This window comes from Lepisosteus oculatus, chromosome 14, assembly GCF_040954835.1.
Source record: "Lepisosteus oculatus isolate fLepOcu1 chromosome 14, fLepOcu1.hap2, whole genome shotgun sequence".
Taxonomy (NCBI): domain Eukaryota; kingdom Metazoa; phylum Chordata; class Actinopteri; order Semionotiformes; family Lepisosteidae; genus Lepisosteus; species Lepisosteus oculatus.
The window spans coordinates 24128753-24145462 of record NC_090709.1 but is presented as its reverse complement, the minus strand read 5'-3'; the positions used below and the strand labels follow the sequence as shown (position 1 = coordinate 24145462).

At 41.1% G+C, this 16710-nt stretch overlaps 5 non-coding genes across 5 annotated transcripts; 4 read left to right on the top strand and 1 right to left on the bottom strand.

Moving 5' to 3' along the window:
* Positions 1-442: 442 nt before the first annotated feature.
* Positions 443-514, bottom strand: trnat-cgu (transfer RNA threonine (anticodon CGU)). Its single transcript has one exon. It is a non-coding gene; the product is annotated as a tRNA-Thr (tRNA).
* Positions 515-2200: 1686 nt separating this feature from the next.
* Positions 2201-2272, top strand: trnaa-ugc (transfer RNA alanine (anticodon UGC)). Its single transcript has one exon. It is a non-coding gene; the product is annotated as a tRNA-Ala (tRNA).
* Positions 2273-3517: 1245 nt separating this feature from the next.
* trnak-uuu (transfer RNA lysine (anticodon UUU)) lies at positions 3518-3597 on the top strand. The gene has a single exon. It is a non-coding gene; the product is annotated as a tRNA-Lys (tRNA).
* A 2512-nt stretch (positions 3598-6109) lies between these two features.
* Positions 6110-6181, top strand: trnat-ugu (transfer RNA threonine (anticodon UGU)). Its single transcript has one exon. It is a non-coding gene; the product is annotated as a tRNA-Thr (tRNA).
* A 5504-nt stretch (positions 6182-11685) lies between these two features.
* On the top strand, positions 11686-11779 carry trnai-uau (transfer RNA isoleucine (anticodon UAU)). Its single transcript has 2 exons — positions 11686-11723; positions 11744-11779. It is a non-coding gene; the product is annotated as a tRNA-Ile (tRNA).
* The last annotated feature ends 4931 nt before the right edge of the window (positions 11780-16710 follow it).

Genomic DNA, 16710 nt, shown 5'->3' with positions numbered 1-16710 from the left:
GTTATTCCATATACCTGCGTATGAATAATGACTATAAACTTGAACTTGAACTTTTAACTTGAATTTGAACTTGAACTTGACATAGTCTTGCAGGCAGTATATTATTTTATCGTTTACTCGTATAAAAAAACATGGTCTTCTCGTTCCTAAGTCAGATTTTTAGTGCTTTCGAACGTTACTTCCAACCTGGACTGACAGCTCACCCGATCTGTTTGTGATCAGACCATGGAGTCGGGGACTGTACCAAGCGTAGGTTCCTTCCCAATGCTGAGGCGATCATTTGGAAGATGGGTGTGAAGAGAGACAAGCTTTGTCGACTAAAAAACAAGGCAGGATAAGCATGAATACTAATCACTGGCGACAGTTGTGCTCTCTTACTATTGAGACTCCTACATTTTTTTTGAAGACTTTGAAACTAAAGGTAAGCGGAGACAAACGAAACAGGTACGGGTGGGGATTGAACCCACGATCTTCGGTTTACGAGACCGACGCCTTACCACTTGGCCACCGCGCCTTCAAATAAACAGGAGAATAATGTTGTTCAAATTATTTTTTTCTGAACCTGGTTTACATCGCCTGGAGGCAGCAACAACAATAAAAGGGATACTTAACAAGGAGATGCGCTGTAGCAGTGCGACTCCAACAGATGCTCCTGAAGAGACTGGAGGTTTAAGCCAGCTCCTTAGAGCGCTCGGCCGTGTTACTCTCAACAGCGGCTCTTCAGCTCTTGTTGTTTGACCTAGTGGTTTTATAACGCGTGGAAACGACCGCAACTTCATTTTCTGAGATGCTTTCTCTTATGTGGTGAAATCTCGACCTCTTTGGCATCTCTGGCTATAGTTTTTCCTGTAGAGCACCTCTGCTTATAGTGCCCTTGAAGTCATTTTATTTTTACAGGAAGACGCATTCCCTAACGATCTCTCCTGTTTTAGAAATGCTTCATAAGGCATGTTTGATTCAATGGACAAACAGTATACTAATTGTACAATGCAGATCTATGCGGCATTTGTACTGGATTTGACTGGGATTCTGAAATACTTCTTGAAAAGGTATTCAGATTTTCTTGAACCTATAATAAAAACACAGACCCGAATCTCCCTAGCTTCCAATCTCTTGCTGTCCTTAAACTCGGACGTGATGTTCTGCAGACGTGCTGTGTCCCTTTACTCTCGTTGTTTTCAAAACGACCTCCGTTGTCGGGCGCAGTTAAAGTGGAACTGGCCTGACCGCACAGGAAAGTACAGAATGATAAAATGTTTCTACGGCTCAAAATGTCCCTTTAGACCCTCGCCATGTCTCTGTGAGGAACGGGTAGGTAGAGAGGTTTAACAGATGCTCACGATGTTTCACACGGGGTGTTACCTGTTGTAGTATTTCAAAAGATGTGTTAGCGGACCACAGATTATCTTGAAAAGATTTGGGTTTGCACTGGCTGGGATTCAAACCTGACTCAATTATTTGGAAGGCGCCTGTACCACCAACGCACTTCCGAGAAGCACCTACAAATTATCACAATCCTCTCTCTCACCTACAAAGTTATGGAGACACAGACGTCCAATGAAAGCTCAAGGCTCAAATCCTTTGTTGTGATATCATTTTAATTAATATTAGCTTTGATAAGGTGTCATTTTTGCCACTTAAAGGTAAAGTCTGCTCTTTTTCTCCTGGGATAGAAAGAACGTGTTCCATCTTTGTTTAAAAACACCACTAAAAGTAAATTATTCAGCTCCACCGCCTGTGAGCATTGACAAGACATCTCAAAAGGACATATTAAATAAGAACACGATCCTTCCTGTTACCATTCCTGTGGTTGGGGCGTTGTTTCACCCTTTTGCGTTAAATCATCAGTACTGCTGTTTTTCTATGGATAGTTTAATCAAGAGCACTTAAAAGATGCAAAAAGCTTTCAAATAAAATAGAATTGAAAGACAGTCGAGTAAGGAGGTAGAAAAAAAGTACTCCCCCGTCTGGGAATCAACCACCGTCGCCCATGTAACTGGATACAAAAATAACAGATTAATTTGTGCCCAGTCTCTTGAAGCTTCGATGCGATTATTTTTCCTTCCTTATTTCTTCATTCCTATGAATTTACTCTGTAGTAGAAGAAACGCGAAAGTGGGAAACTGCAGGCATTCTTCGTGAGTGGTGTGATCAGTGAGCATTTGCACATCTCTAAGTCTGTTCCATAAACTTTATCATCGGGGATGTAGCTCAGTGGTAGAGCGCATGCTTTGCATGTATGAGGTCTCGAGTTCAATCCCTGGTATCTCCAGGTGCTTTTATATTAGAGTACTCGCATCGCAATCTTCTGTTGAGTGAGAACTCTTTGCTCGTGTTCAGAGAGAGACAGGTTTACACAATTAAATGCAGTTTACACAATTAAACTCGACGTGCTGCAGGGTTGCGCTGCTATTTTAAATATACCTCTTTTAGTTCTGTTAAATCCTAAATTATTTGAACTAATAATTTAGTTCAAAGTCAGGAAATCCAGAGATTGCTTCACACTTGTCGTGGCTGTTGCAGAAAACACCTGTTGAATCTCACCCGGGATTTCTTGATTGATCATTCAGCGAGCGAATCCTCCTTCTGAACTCAGTACTAAACTGAAAGCTTCACGAACTCCTCACTCCGTGTCCTGTACTGCTCTCGTGTAGATGTGAAGCACAGCCGTAAACACACCTTGAACTTTTTCCGTTTGTTAAGGAAAATGCAAAAGAGCATGACAAGTATTGATCGTATAAAATATCCATGGCACAACTCGAGAAAGTACTGAAGGACTACACATCGACTTTTGATGATTACAAGAGATTCAAGAAACACAATCGTCCGCACCTGGGTTTGGATCCTGAACGCTAGAGTTAAAAGAACATAAGCGACGGATATGACCTATAAACTCTCTTAATTGTCTTATAGTTTATGAAATAAAACAATTTCTAAATGAATTCTAACTGTTGATAGACGATTTATTGAATTTTAACAAAATCACAATTACAACCTTTTTCGGTTAAACTGTTATTCACATGCTCTAACGTAAATAAACGTTAGTGTCTTCCGGTGTGTGAGTCAATTTCTCCAAAAAAATATTTGTTAGTCTGGCGGGAGGCTGTGCAAGGTGTTAAGAAATAGAATTTCTAAAAGACAGGCTCCCTAAGCTTAACATCAAGGCTGTTTTCTCTACAGAAATGCTCTTTAAATTTCAGCACTGTTGCAACTCCCTTTATAAAGGGTGTGCACAAGTATACAACCAAGGCATTGAAAGTTTTTTTTTAATTATTGTTCCAAAAAATGTTCCATTTGTTTTCTTTTTAATGTTGTTGATTAAAAGATTTTATTAAATGTGAAAAAAATCTGAATGTGAAAAAAGGTCAAAATGCTATTGAAAAAAATCAATAATGTGAGGAAAGATGGACTGTGGGAGCCCCTTAACTACCCATGTCATGCTGTATTTCTCACTCATTCTACTGGGAATGGTACACGTGACTTGCGAGGATCCCGACAGTGTCGATTTTCTTTCAGAGCCCGGATAGCTCAGTCGGTAGAGCATCAGACTTTTAATCTGAGGGCCCAGGGTTCAAGTCCCTGTTCGGTAGATGTGCTATTCTTAAGTCTATTGTGAATGTCATTCTAAATAGTCTTTTATCTTTCACTCTTCTAGCTGTACTGTGGTTATTTTAAATGTCCATTACTTGTATTTACAGTAGTGTATTTAGTGTTTCATTTCACAAACCGAAAATGTTCAAGTAGATCTTGTCACTCTACTCCACGTCATTATCTAAATTAAATCACAGTAGAGTACAGGACACGCAGTGAGAGGCTCACACAGTGAGTACTCTTGAATACGACAAGAGGAAAGGCACACTGCACATCTGCAGAACATCACGTCCGAGTTTACAGTGACAGCAGAGGTTGGAAGCGAAGTAGTTTTTTATTACTCGCTCGCTGAACGATCTCTCAAGAAACCTCGGTTGAGATTTTACGGGTGTCTAATAATCACGTTCAAAAAGGTGACGATGTTTTTTTTTTTAACTAGGTAGCCTTAATGGCATCGCGGTGTGAGTAGATCTTAAAGCAGCTGCAGACAGAGTACCCGTAATGGCAACACGTTTCTGCTTTGAGTTCGGCTTTTCTTATTTCTTCTGCAGAACCAGTGGTATCGGAATATACTGATCCGCATAAGAAGCGCTTTCGGGTTCTGATCATTTTTATTGAGCGCTGCTCTAAACTTTACATTTGCTCGGGCTAGTTTTCCCCATGAAAAAAAGACATATCCCTAATTACATGATTTCACTTTTTTTCTTATCAACGAGTAGAAAGAAATAAAATATATACTTCATTATAAGTACCACAGGCAAGATGCCGTTGCGTTCAGGTCGCAGTTACCCCTGGAGACGTTTGTTAAAATCTCACTTCTAATAAAGAGGTCTTTCTCGTTAGAGTAGAAACGATAGAAGCCTTAAGCGGGGGAAAAAATCACAACATCTCGCATTTCACGTGTTTAATGTTAACTGTCTCAGTGGTTGCTTTGGTGATTGATGGCTCTTCTCCCTCGCAGGGTGACGGCAAACGTCTTCGGGGAGGGAGTCTCCCACGCACGGCTTGTCTTTATCAAGAGCTGAGACAACAGAAACAGACTTCCAACTGACATTAATTACTTCTTGAGCGTTTATGACCGTCTTTAAAAGTTGAGAGCAGGTGAAAAAGTCTTTGGAAATGAGGAAATGACTGCCGACAGTAAACAGAGCTGACGCTCAGCTGCAGACAAGCGCTCCTCGTTAGTACAGGCTGTTGCGCGGGAGACTGGGGTACGTTTCTGTGACAGGGCGCTGGTTTAATTTTTTAACAATCTGACTTCACTTAAAAAGTGTGTACTGTGTACTACGTTTCGGACTAGTTAGTGCGGTAGAATATGGAGATCATCTCCAGCTTTGAGCTCAACTGCAACAAGAAGTCATGCTAAATGTAGTTTAGTGAGTAGACATCGCGAGACAACAGAACGAGAGTAGAAAGCAGGAATATAAGGTGTAAGGGCATGATCTGTGTAGTTAACAAAATAGTTAAAATAATATTAAAACGTCTCTTTATTAAGATACACAACATTTATGGCGACGAGAGACGAGTGCTTGAGCGAGCAGAACACTGCAGATTTTAGTTCTCTTGCTGGTAGAAACGAACATTTGAATTTTCTGACTGTTCGTTTAGCTTGCCCATTGGAAGATATGGCAGCCGCGCCGAGAAGCTTTGCTTATGCCCGGCTTTTTTCACCGCTTCTACTGAACCTCGTAGCTCCGGATTTGTATACGGAATACAAGATATGGATGGAGTCGTACAGATTTTTTTTAAATAGCCGGTGGATCTACAGAAGCTCAGGATGCCGTGAGACGTGCTACATTACTGCACTGTATCGGGGCTCCCGTGCAGCGGATTTTCGCCAATCTCCCTGGAGAAAAAGGTACATATGAAAAGACTGTAGCTGCCTTAGACGCTTACTTTACACCGCGGAGAAATGTGGTTTTGGAACGGCATAAATTTAGGCAGAGAACTTAGTCTCAGGACGAATCTGTTGATGCTTTTGTGACTGCACTAAGAGAATTGGCTAAATCTTGTGACTTTGGAGTATTGGAAACTGACATGTTAAGAGATCAACTTGTGGAAAAATGTGCACATAAGAGACTATAAATTGCTGCAGGAGGAAGGGCTGACTTTAAAAAGAGCTCTTACAGTCGCTAAAATTCATGAAGCAGCTCAAGCAGAATCAAGAATGCTTTCTGACCACAGTGACAAAGTGACACTGAACGGGGCGCTCGCTCAAACTTTACAAACAAAAGCCGAGCAGCAGGACACAGTCATGCTAGAGAAATAGAAGAACAGGGGACGGCTGACATTACATGTTACAGGTGCGGACTAACAACGCACAAAGCAGATGAATGCGGAGCGTGAACAGCAAAATGTCTACACTGCAAGAAAACAGGACATTGTGCACATGTCTGCAGAACATCACGTCCGAGTTTAAGGACAAGTATACCTTTTATTGTTGTTGCTGCATCCAGGCGATGTAAACCAGATTCAGAAAAAAATAATTTGAACAACCTTATTCCCATGCTTACTCAAAGGCACGTTGGCCAAGTGGTAAGGCGTTGGCCTTGTAAACTGAAGAGCGTGGGTTCAAACCCCACCTGTGCCTGTTTCATTTGTCACCGCTTTCCTTTAGTTTCAAAGTCTTAAAAAAACTTGCAATGTAGGGATCTCAATAGTAAGAGAGCATAACTGTCGCCAGTGATTAGTATTCGTGCATATCCTGCCTTGTTTTTTAGTCGACAAAGCTTATCTCTCTTCACACCCATCTTCTGAATGATCGCCCCAGCATTGGGAAGGAACGTGCGCTTGGTACAGCCCCAGACTCCATGGTCTGATCACAAACAGATCGGGTGAGCTGTCAGTCCAGGTTGGAAGTAACGTTCGAAAGCACTAAAAATCTGACTTAGGAACGAGAAGACCATGTTTTTTTATACGAGTAAACGATAAAATAATATACTGCCTGCAAGATTATGTCAAGTTCAAGTTCAAATTCAAGTTAAAAGTTCAAGTTTATTGTCATTATACTCATACGCAGGTATATGGAATAACGAAATGGTATTTAGCTAGCTCTCGGACATAAGTAGTACAAAGAAAAAAACACAACAACAATACAATTGTATAACAAAAGAAAGAGACAACAGCCGATGTGCAAAAAACAACAACAGGCAGTGTGCAAAACAACAAAAAGGTAACAGGTTATGTGCAAAAACATGCATCAAAAGAATGAAATAAAGGGATAGAAATGATGGGGAGTGAGCTTTTGACATGTATGGTAGAGGTAGATTTTCAATGTGTGTTTGGGTTTTTGGTAAGAAAGAAGGCACTGTGAGGTTCAGATCATAGGTGAGAGGTGAGGAGAGAGTGAGAGAGGCTGGGAGTTTAATAGTTTGATAGTGCGGGGGTAAAAACTGTTTCTGAGTCTGGTAGTCCGGACCCGAATGCTCCGGTACCGTTTTCCATGTCATGCTAAACGCCATAAATTGTGTTCGTCCAGTCATATCAATCGTTCTAAAGTTACGGAAAATCGGATGCGACTGGTACAATCAGCACACATTTTTCAGGATAGCCAAGCGGTTTAAAACAGCAAATTCACAGCTTCATGTCTTTTAAGCTTTGTGTTTCGCTCTCCAAATAGAGGCACGGGTTCAAATCCCACTCCCGACAGTCAGGCGTTTTACCCTGACTTAATTATCTGTCTTTACACTGTTTCAGTGTTGTTGTGCTCGCTCACAATCACAGTACGAGGAAAATGGAGAAACTGCTTAGCAAAAACATAACGGACAGAAAAAAGCTTCGTAAACACGTGAATGTGATTAGCAGCAGTAAGGTATGCATTCAAATGTTTAAGGCTGATTTAAAAAAGCAGCAGAAGAAAGGTGCAGCACAATGCAACACAATTTGTGAGAATTTGCGGGTTTTTATGCTGCTTGGACTTCTTTCAAGCCTATGAGGTGACCCCCGTTTTATTTACATTTTCAAACTTCAGAACCGAAAAACAAAAAGGTTTCATGTGTGACAGCATTCCGTTGCAAATACCGTTTCCACGATGTATTCAGCGACGGGAATTAAATATTTTAGTGCTGGCTCTGCTTTAAAAAAAACACTATTGTTCCAACCCCCAAAAAGACAAAAGTGGCATGCCTGAATAATTACCGCCCAGTAGCATTAACATCTGTGGTGATAAAATGCCTGGAGAAGCTGGTGTTGTCACACATCAACTCCTCCATCACAGAGTCCCTGGACCCCCTGCAGTTCGCCTACCAGAGCAACAGATCAGTGGATGATGCTGTCTCCCTGGCTCTGCATACAGCCTTGGAACACCTGGACACTAAGAACTCGTATGTGAGAATGCTGTTTTTGGACTACAGTGCAGCATTCAATTCCATCATACCCAGTCAACTGGTGACAAAGCTCAGGGGATTAGGTCTGTGCATCTCTGTCTGCAACTGGCTGCTGGACTTTCTTATCGAGAGACCACAGGTGGTGCGGATAGGCAATAAAACATCAACACCACTCACCCTGAGCACTGGAACCCCACAAGGCTGCTGTCTGAGTCCAAGGTTGTACTCCCTATTTACTCACGACTGCACAGCAAGACACAGCAACAACCACATCATTAAGTTTGCCGATGACACCACTATAATAGGACTGATCAGTGATGATGACGAGTCCACTTACAGGGATGAAGTTGTACAGCTGCTTCGGTGGTGTCATAGCAATAACCTGGACTTGAACATAAAGAAAACGAAAGAGCTAATAGTGGACTTTCGGAGACACAGGCCACACACTCACAGCCCACTCAGTATTGATGGAACGGAAGTGGAAACAGTCACCAGCTTTAGGTTTTTGGGAATTCACATCTCTAAAGATCTAACCTGGACTGTGAACACTGACTCTATCATGAAGAAGGCTCAGCAGCTCCTTTATTTCTTGAGGTGCCTCAAGCGATGGGGGATGCCAATACATGTGTTGGTGAACTTCTACCGCTGCACTATCGAGAGCGTCCTCACCAACGGGATCACCGTGTGGTATGGCAACACCTCTTCGCGAGAAAGAAAGGCACTGCAGAGAATGGTAAATATGGCCCGGAAGATCATCGGCTGCGGTCTCACCAAGATTAAACAGCTCTATGAGGACCGCTGCCATGGTAGAATTCTGGCCATCACAGAGGACAGTCACCACCCCGGGCATGAGCTCTTCACCCCACTGCCCTCAGGCAAGAGATATAAGAGCATACGGACACTTACCACTAGATTCTTCAATAGCTTTTATCCACAAGCAGTGAGACTGGCGAACACATTTAGCCATCCCCCTCGGACCACACCTACACCATCACCATCTACCTCATTTTAATTTATTTATTGTACGTCTCCAGTCATTGTTTACACGTCTGTATTGTTTATATTCAAACTGTCTGCATGTTTACTTGCACATTGTCTATTGTTTGTTTGTACATTGTCTTGATGCACTGTTTGCACTTTGTTTTGTTTTTTTTACACTTGTTTTACAATCGAGAGACTTTCTGTAAGTAAGAATTCCATTGTACCAGCACCGGTTACATATGGCAATAAAGTTCAAGTCAAGTCAAATGCGAGGAATTTCAGAAAAATCTGGAAAAGCAACGCTTGCAGTAAATTACAAATTTAAAGCGTGTAGTCAGCATGAACAGAACAATGCAATGCTCTGGAAAATATGATCTGAAGCTGCAATTACTCTTTTATCTCGGGCAGTTCATTCCGATACGATGTTTCCGCAGAATAAATGAAATGCCGAACTCCAAACATGTTCTTGCCATTATTATTACTCCTGCTACTGTAGTTTTAAGCTTTAATCAGTGGGTATGTAATGTTGTAAAGGGGCTGGACTACTTTGTTCCGTCAAAATTCCATTATGTGAATTTATGCTTTTTTAATATAAGCATTAACAATACAATGCATGCTCAAAAACCGTTACTTATTAGCTTAAGAAGCGGCAGTGTTTTGACAAAGTGCGGTATTCAAACAGTAAATGCTGAAGTGTTTAATACTTGATTGAGAGCAGATCTCCCTCGATTTAGACAAACTTTTGTTCGGCCGATGATTTCAGATCAAAATCTGAATCAAGTGGAAAGAAAGCTGAATTACGCTGGGTACTGGGTATCACTGTTACACCATCAGGTCAAGCTAGGAGGATTTGGGGGATCAAACTGACACAGAGGGACCTAATGTGGGGACTGAACCCACAGTTCTGAGATTAAGAGATTCATGCTCTATCAACTGCACCTATAACTCTTGTGCTACAGCAGTAATGTTTCTGGGTGTGGATGAACATGACATAATAGGCTGACAGCAGGATCACGTGGCCCACAGGCAGTGACAGTATCGCTATCACATCTGGCTGCAGTATATTGTGTTGAGAGCAGCAATAACTTTCCTGCAGAGATGGGAGTGCCTTTCATACAGCCCTTTCAATCGGACAGAGTAACAGGAACCGACCTAAAGTTTCGGCTGTGGATCCATCTCCGCATGGGGGAAAGAGACAGTAAAATAGCAATGAAGAAACAGAAAGAATTGTGCTCGCTGCAAAGTAGGAAAGAGGTGGTCAGATACATAAAACAGCTTGGTGATAATTTGCAGCGACAGTTTTATGTTATTTAGTACACGGATTTCTCATCATGTTCCTTAAGATGTGTAATTTGTATGTTGGTTGTATGAGAACAGTTTCTTCTCAAGTCCTGTCAATTGACAGTGGAGAGCTAGCTGGTGCACATCTTCAAGAAGACTCTCTTTAAGGCAATTACAAGTTTCTCAAACAAATCTGAGTCATATTTTTAAAATAATTTAGCTAATGAGCAACGAGAGTATAAATTAATTCTCCCAATCTCCATACAAAGATAAAACTCCATGTGTGAGTCTAAGTTTCTTTGAGGCTACTGATGTACGTCATTATTGGACATTCCCAGTGATATTGACTAAGGAGCTCAATTTTTACATGTTGTAGTTCAACATGTGCAAAACATTCGTATCCCCTGCAAATATCGGCAAGGTCAGTGATATTCTCAACAATGCGTGACATTGCAATTCGTGCCATACTTTTTCCCGATGTATTCTGACATGCCAAGATCAGAGGGTTATATTTAAAAAACTGGTGCATTAAAATTGTTTGTACTTCAGGATTTTGATAGTCTGTTACATTGTCTTTCACATATCAGTGTCAGAACTGTGAGACATTTTCATAATCGGGGGGGAGGCCGTAGAAATAAGCAGAAAGTGCAATCACTTTTTCCCAGTGTAAGTCCGTGTTATGGTGAGTTTTTAAAATTGGTTTGCGATTTTCTGAAATATATTCCATACAAAAATATAGTTTGGATAGTCGCTATTTGGATATTCCCTTTCAGTGAAGATGTCTACAGTTTTCCAGCCGGATTAGTACTGATCGAAGAGAGCCATCTACAGGCGAAAGGCGACATAACATCACAGCAGCAGCATTTAAGGTGGAACGAAAAACACGCATAAGAAGCTGGCGAATAAGAAGCCAACTTCAGCCTCGTAGCAGACCCTGGGAGGCACGCTCAAAATAATCATCTTTCCCAGTACTTCAGAGTCTTATTTAGATCGCTTCACTGCAATTTTATTTGATTGATTGGAGATGTGAAGCCATCGAGCCTGAACTGCGCTTCACATTGAAATTGAAGCCATTTCTCATGTTCTCTCAGTGTCGAGGAAGCAATTGAGTGTAAAGGAGGCGACTTGAAAATGAAACGTGTAATCACCTTACAGAGGGTCTTCACGACGGGGTGCGTCAGCTAGTTCTCCATTATTGTCAATTTACTGGACTTCTGAAGAAACCTATCTACAACGAAAATACAAACTGCACAGTTCAAGGCACATGAAGAGAAATCAGTGTGCCGATTGACTCAAAAATGTCGCTACAAACAATCTACCAGGCTGATTTACTTGTCCAACCACCTCCCTCCGTCCCCCTTTGCTGTTAGCACAATTCTTTCAGTTTCTTTTCTTGTATTCTCCTTGCTATTTCAGTGTTCCCCATGTATAGATGGATCCACAACCGAAACCGTTTTCACCCTGTGTTTCTGCAGCGTCAGTCTGTATGAGGAGCACACTTTGCACAGCTCCAGTGGCGCAATCGGTCAGCGCGCGGTACTTATACAGCAGTGCACAGCGAAGTTATGCCGAGGTTGTGAGTTCGAGCCTCACCTGGAGCAGCGTCTTTAGCTACTGAAAGCAACTGTCAAGTTTAGATATTATTAGGTATCTGATGGAGATAAATTAACATCAAACGAAGAAGTAAAGGTTTACTTCGAGTCACAATCAAATAAGGCTCCACAGCTGAAACATTGTGTTTCCTTCTCTTTTCAGCATGGAATAAACCTTGACTTTTTCCTTTGAAGCCCATGCATTCTGACGCAGCTCCCTACTTAAATTACCATCAGCTGTGTACCTCCAGCTGACCTGTACACAAATATATGAGAGAGGTCTACTGAGACGAGAGGAGCACTGAAGACTTGAAAAAGCTCTCGAATTAGACTCTGTGTTTTTGTTGTTCCCCAGATTTGTTTTTAATGTTCTTTTTCTTTTGAAGTTGTTGCATTTGTTTTTTTTTTTTTTGTAGTTATTAGACTACTACAGGGATTTACCTAGGTTCCTGGAAGACTTCTTGTTTTGTGTTTGTTGTGTTTTCGGGTTAAAATTGTTTTTTTCTATTTATAGGACCCCACGCATTACTATGGGAGTAGATAACTTTAGTTCTTACATTGTACCTGAAATTACCACATAAACTACTACTCTGTTTCCCTTTTTTTAAAAGGCACAAGTGAAGTTTGTTTTTCCTTGCTGCTGATTGGTAGCTACAATGGGTCAATTGCAATAAACCCTTATACAATAAACTCCACTGAAATTTGTCAGCAGCTCTGTACTAAACCTGTTCTCAATTGCAACAAACCTAAAATAACAGCTGCTGCCCGTTAGATGTTACTGCATTAGGAGTCTAGCTTAAACCACCTCTTCATAGGTTTTAAGCTACTCAGTAGCGGACTAAGCAGAACAATCGATCACATTAGAACTGTCTTGAATGTAATGGAAATAATGTACTCATTAAGTAACAAGCTTATGCACCACTTGCTTGAAAATTATTATTATATTTAACTAAAATTGCTTTCCAGACACCACAAATATTCACAATGAATGTTATCATTACACGTATTTACTAATAAAAGTGTTATTTATTAATAATTATGTATATGTTCCATGTATATTTTTATTAGTAGCTGTATTACAAGTAAGGCATATACAGTCTTTATTATAGTTAGTTTTCAGTTATCCTGGGGAGGGAAGAGAATGGAAATTAAGGAAATAAAAATTTAAAGGGCTTTTAAGTCTTCAATGTGTTCTGTCATAGCTGTGTGTTGTCACATCTGGGTGTTAGTTTAGTATATTTGTTGTATTATTTATTGTGATTTAACACTACACTTGTGTTTCTCAGGAGAAAGCAGTAAGATTTTGTTTTATTTGAGGGTACAGAAAATTGTATTGTACGCCCAAATGTAAGGTTACGTTAAGAAAACATTATTGTTACCTTTTGCAACGTTATTTATTTAAGACGGTTCTTCAGAATAGTGTCCCTTACGTATCTGTGACTGTGGTCCAACAATAACGGTGCTGAAATAGCCGGAATGTGTGGGAAGAAGATGGAGATGGAACAGGAGGCTTATTCAGTCGATAGAAAGGTTGTGTAGGACTGAACACACTACGCTTATGGTACTGGGTTTAAGAGCATTACGATCCTACAGTCTCCTGATCCGTAATCAGATGCGTTATCCAATGCACCACTGGCCCTTGTACCGCATTCCTCAAGTGCACCACTGTGAGCTTGCACCGCTACAATAATAAATCGCCCCAGTCCAAATTTTCTCAATTAGGTGCACGTTTTCTATGTGTATTTAGTTAATAAGTCTTTCATTTTGTCTGTTTTAAAAATTGCATCTCTTTAAAACAGACAAACAAGTTTATGTGTTGTGCTGAAATTCACACATGAGGGCATTCAAACGAAAGAAATCACAGAAAAGATATCGCGCTTAAAAAGAAATCAGAGTGGAGACGCTGGTGATAGAAAACAGAGCTTCATACGATGCATGAGATGCTTTACCTCTGAACTAAACTTGGCTCTTTAATCGTGTTAGGAAGAGTGTATAGTCAACAGTGTACATTTTAAAAATCTAAGCAAGATAATGAGACACGAAGTGAATTTGGAACACGAGCCTCTCCTTCATTGTTTAATGAGCTTTTGATGAACATCTAAGTGAAAGACAAATTCACTATTTTCACTTTGTGATTAAAAAACACTTTTATCACACGTTAAGCACTCCTGATGGTGTCGAATAGTTCTCTTTTCTACCCTCATCATTTGAGGATCCCCAGCTAAAATATCTTTTTAAACTACAACAAAATTGCAATATTTTGAATACTATTTAAGTTTACATAGTCACATTCCCAGTGATATTGACTTAGGCGCTCAACTATTAACTTCTTGTAGTTTGACTTTAGCCAAAAGTTTGAAATCTCTGCAACTATCAGGATGCTTAAGGACATCCAAAGAAACCCCATCACATTTAGGGGAGACGGTGTTGAGGTCCGATTAATTTGAAATGCGTCTCTGGGGACTTTTGATTTACCAACGTTATGTTTAACTGAAGGATATGCGGACTGACTGTGCCATAAAAACTAACGCACACATCACATTTTTTCTACATTCACAGGTTTTTGGCTAAAGACAAAAAAATCGTTTTTGTTTCCTTGCCAGCTGGCAGTAATTCCTCTGCACTGACAAAACAGATGAGTATTTTATCTTTCGCAATTTGTATGGATTTTTTTAAAAACAAGTTGTTCCAAAAATTAAATGAACACTTCCATTAAATTTAATGTAGAAGGATGTTGCTTTCCATAATGATAAACTGTGTGGCAAGACAGGCACCACTGAGACTCAACCCCAGGATCTCCTGTTTACTAGGCAGGCACTCTAACCAACTAAGCCACAGCATTCTCACATCCTAGTGTTAATTCTGCATCAGCAGGGTCAGCTTGTCAGCACGCCTGTCTCCATTTGGTGGTTTGAGCTGACGTTGCCATGACGTTGCCATTAAATGCGACCGAGAATACTCCAACCGGCGCGCCGCTATGCCTGCCATCGGAGAACTAAGCCATGGCACTGGCATCAGATATCCCTTTTACAGCCACTTGGACACATCTCAATTGCTCTGAGACACCTGCATTCAGTGTGCGCTGAGCCTGCTCGCTGAGCAAGTGACGAGAAATGGCTTATGTCCAAGGAGTTCAATATGCTTTTTATGTTCAATGGGGTGTCCACTACAGCTAACACTGAAGCGCAGCACAGGCTCTGTGGTTTGACATCTCACAAGGTAAATGTTGAAATTGTAGGTGGAAGAGGAAAATTACCCTTGAGTATGGGGAAAGAGGCAACTCATGTCCGGAGGGGGCTGAAGTGTGTATGGAGGTGGCCTAGTGGTTAAGGCAATCTCCTCTTAATACATGATACTCTGCACAAGTAGGTTTGAACACCATTCTCCTCGAGGAAGGGCTTTGACACATTTTGACCTTTTTAAACTTGGTGTGCTTTCGTTTTGTTTCTTCGCTCCTGTCCTACAGCAGTAATATTTCTATAGGTGTATGATCATGGTAGGCTGACAGCAGGAACACGTGGCCCACAAGCAGTGACAATATCAGAGGTGTCTGCAGTGTGTTGGTTTGTAAGCAACGATAAAATAACTTGACATGGAAGCAGGTGTGCCTGCATTAATACAGCTCCATCGAGAGGAAAAAGTAACACAAGAACCGACATAAATTCAACAGCACGTTTCTGCAGCTGAAAACAGAACATACTCCACGTGATGATTGAGCTCACAACCTCGGTATAACTCCACTATAAAAGCACCACAACCTGACCAATTGCGCTACTGGAGCAGCACAGCACAGTAGCACATTTTCCTCAGTGCACTCAAACAGTGCTTCTTCCCTAGCCTACCAGCTTCAAGACTTTTTTAAATTGATCAAAGATTCATTGGAAAAGGTTTGTTGATGGGTCAGGTGGGAATCACACCCAGATTCACTGCTTGCAAGGCAGCTATGTTCATCATTATACCCAGGACTGGCGCCAGGGGAATGATCTGTAGGGGGGGGGGGGGTCTGAAATCCTGAGGGGGGTAGTGATATTTCGGTTTAAATGGAGCCATTGCAACCATCCAAGTGAATTCTCGCAAGCATGCCACTGATTAGTATTTCATGTTAGAAGATAACGACAAGCAATCTGGTATTTAGTGATGAAGAACAGTTCCACGTTCATCAGAACTCACGTGATTATTTTTGCCTGGAGCATCAACCATATGTGTTCATTTTTGCAACAACATCAACGGTAACGAGGTTCTGAATCATTAAGAAATCATTGTAAAACCAACAGAAAGTAGAAACTTCTATAACTACAGTCCTAGTTATATAACGATTGTAAGTATAAGGATAAACTACTGCAAGGCATTGGTCCACCTGAGCAAATAAGGTCATAATAATGTTGACACCCCAAAACATAGACACTATGTAACGTGCTGTTCCTGGACAGATAGCCCTCCTGCACATTAAACAGTCTGATGTAGTAACTGTGAATTCGGGGTTAGTGTAGTTATCTGACCATTGACAATTTATCCAAAACTGAGGGGGGTGGGACTGTTCAGTTGAGGGGGCGATTTTGGCATGCCAGTAACATTTTGACAAAACGTCCAAGAGTTACGAAAACACTTACTTTGTGTATAAAGTACATTGTGTATACACTGTAAGTTCAGAACGCGAGAAATACTGCTCAATATGGGATCCTGTCCAGGAATATCAGGGCTGTAAGGGGGTCAGATCTATAGATGTAGTAAACACATTAGTGGAGACAGTGTGTCTGCCCTCTGTGTGAGAGCCAGACAGGAAAAATAATCTGTGGTCTGGGAAGAAGAGACCCTCGTTGGAAGAGCGGTGCTTCTCACAGGAGAGAATGAAAAAAAATATTTTTCTCCTTGGGGGAATTAAAAGCACTTATGGGGAGTGGTGTGATGGTAGTGCATCTGATACCACATCAAAAGGTTGT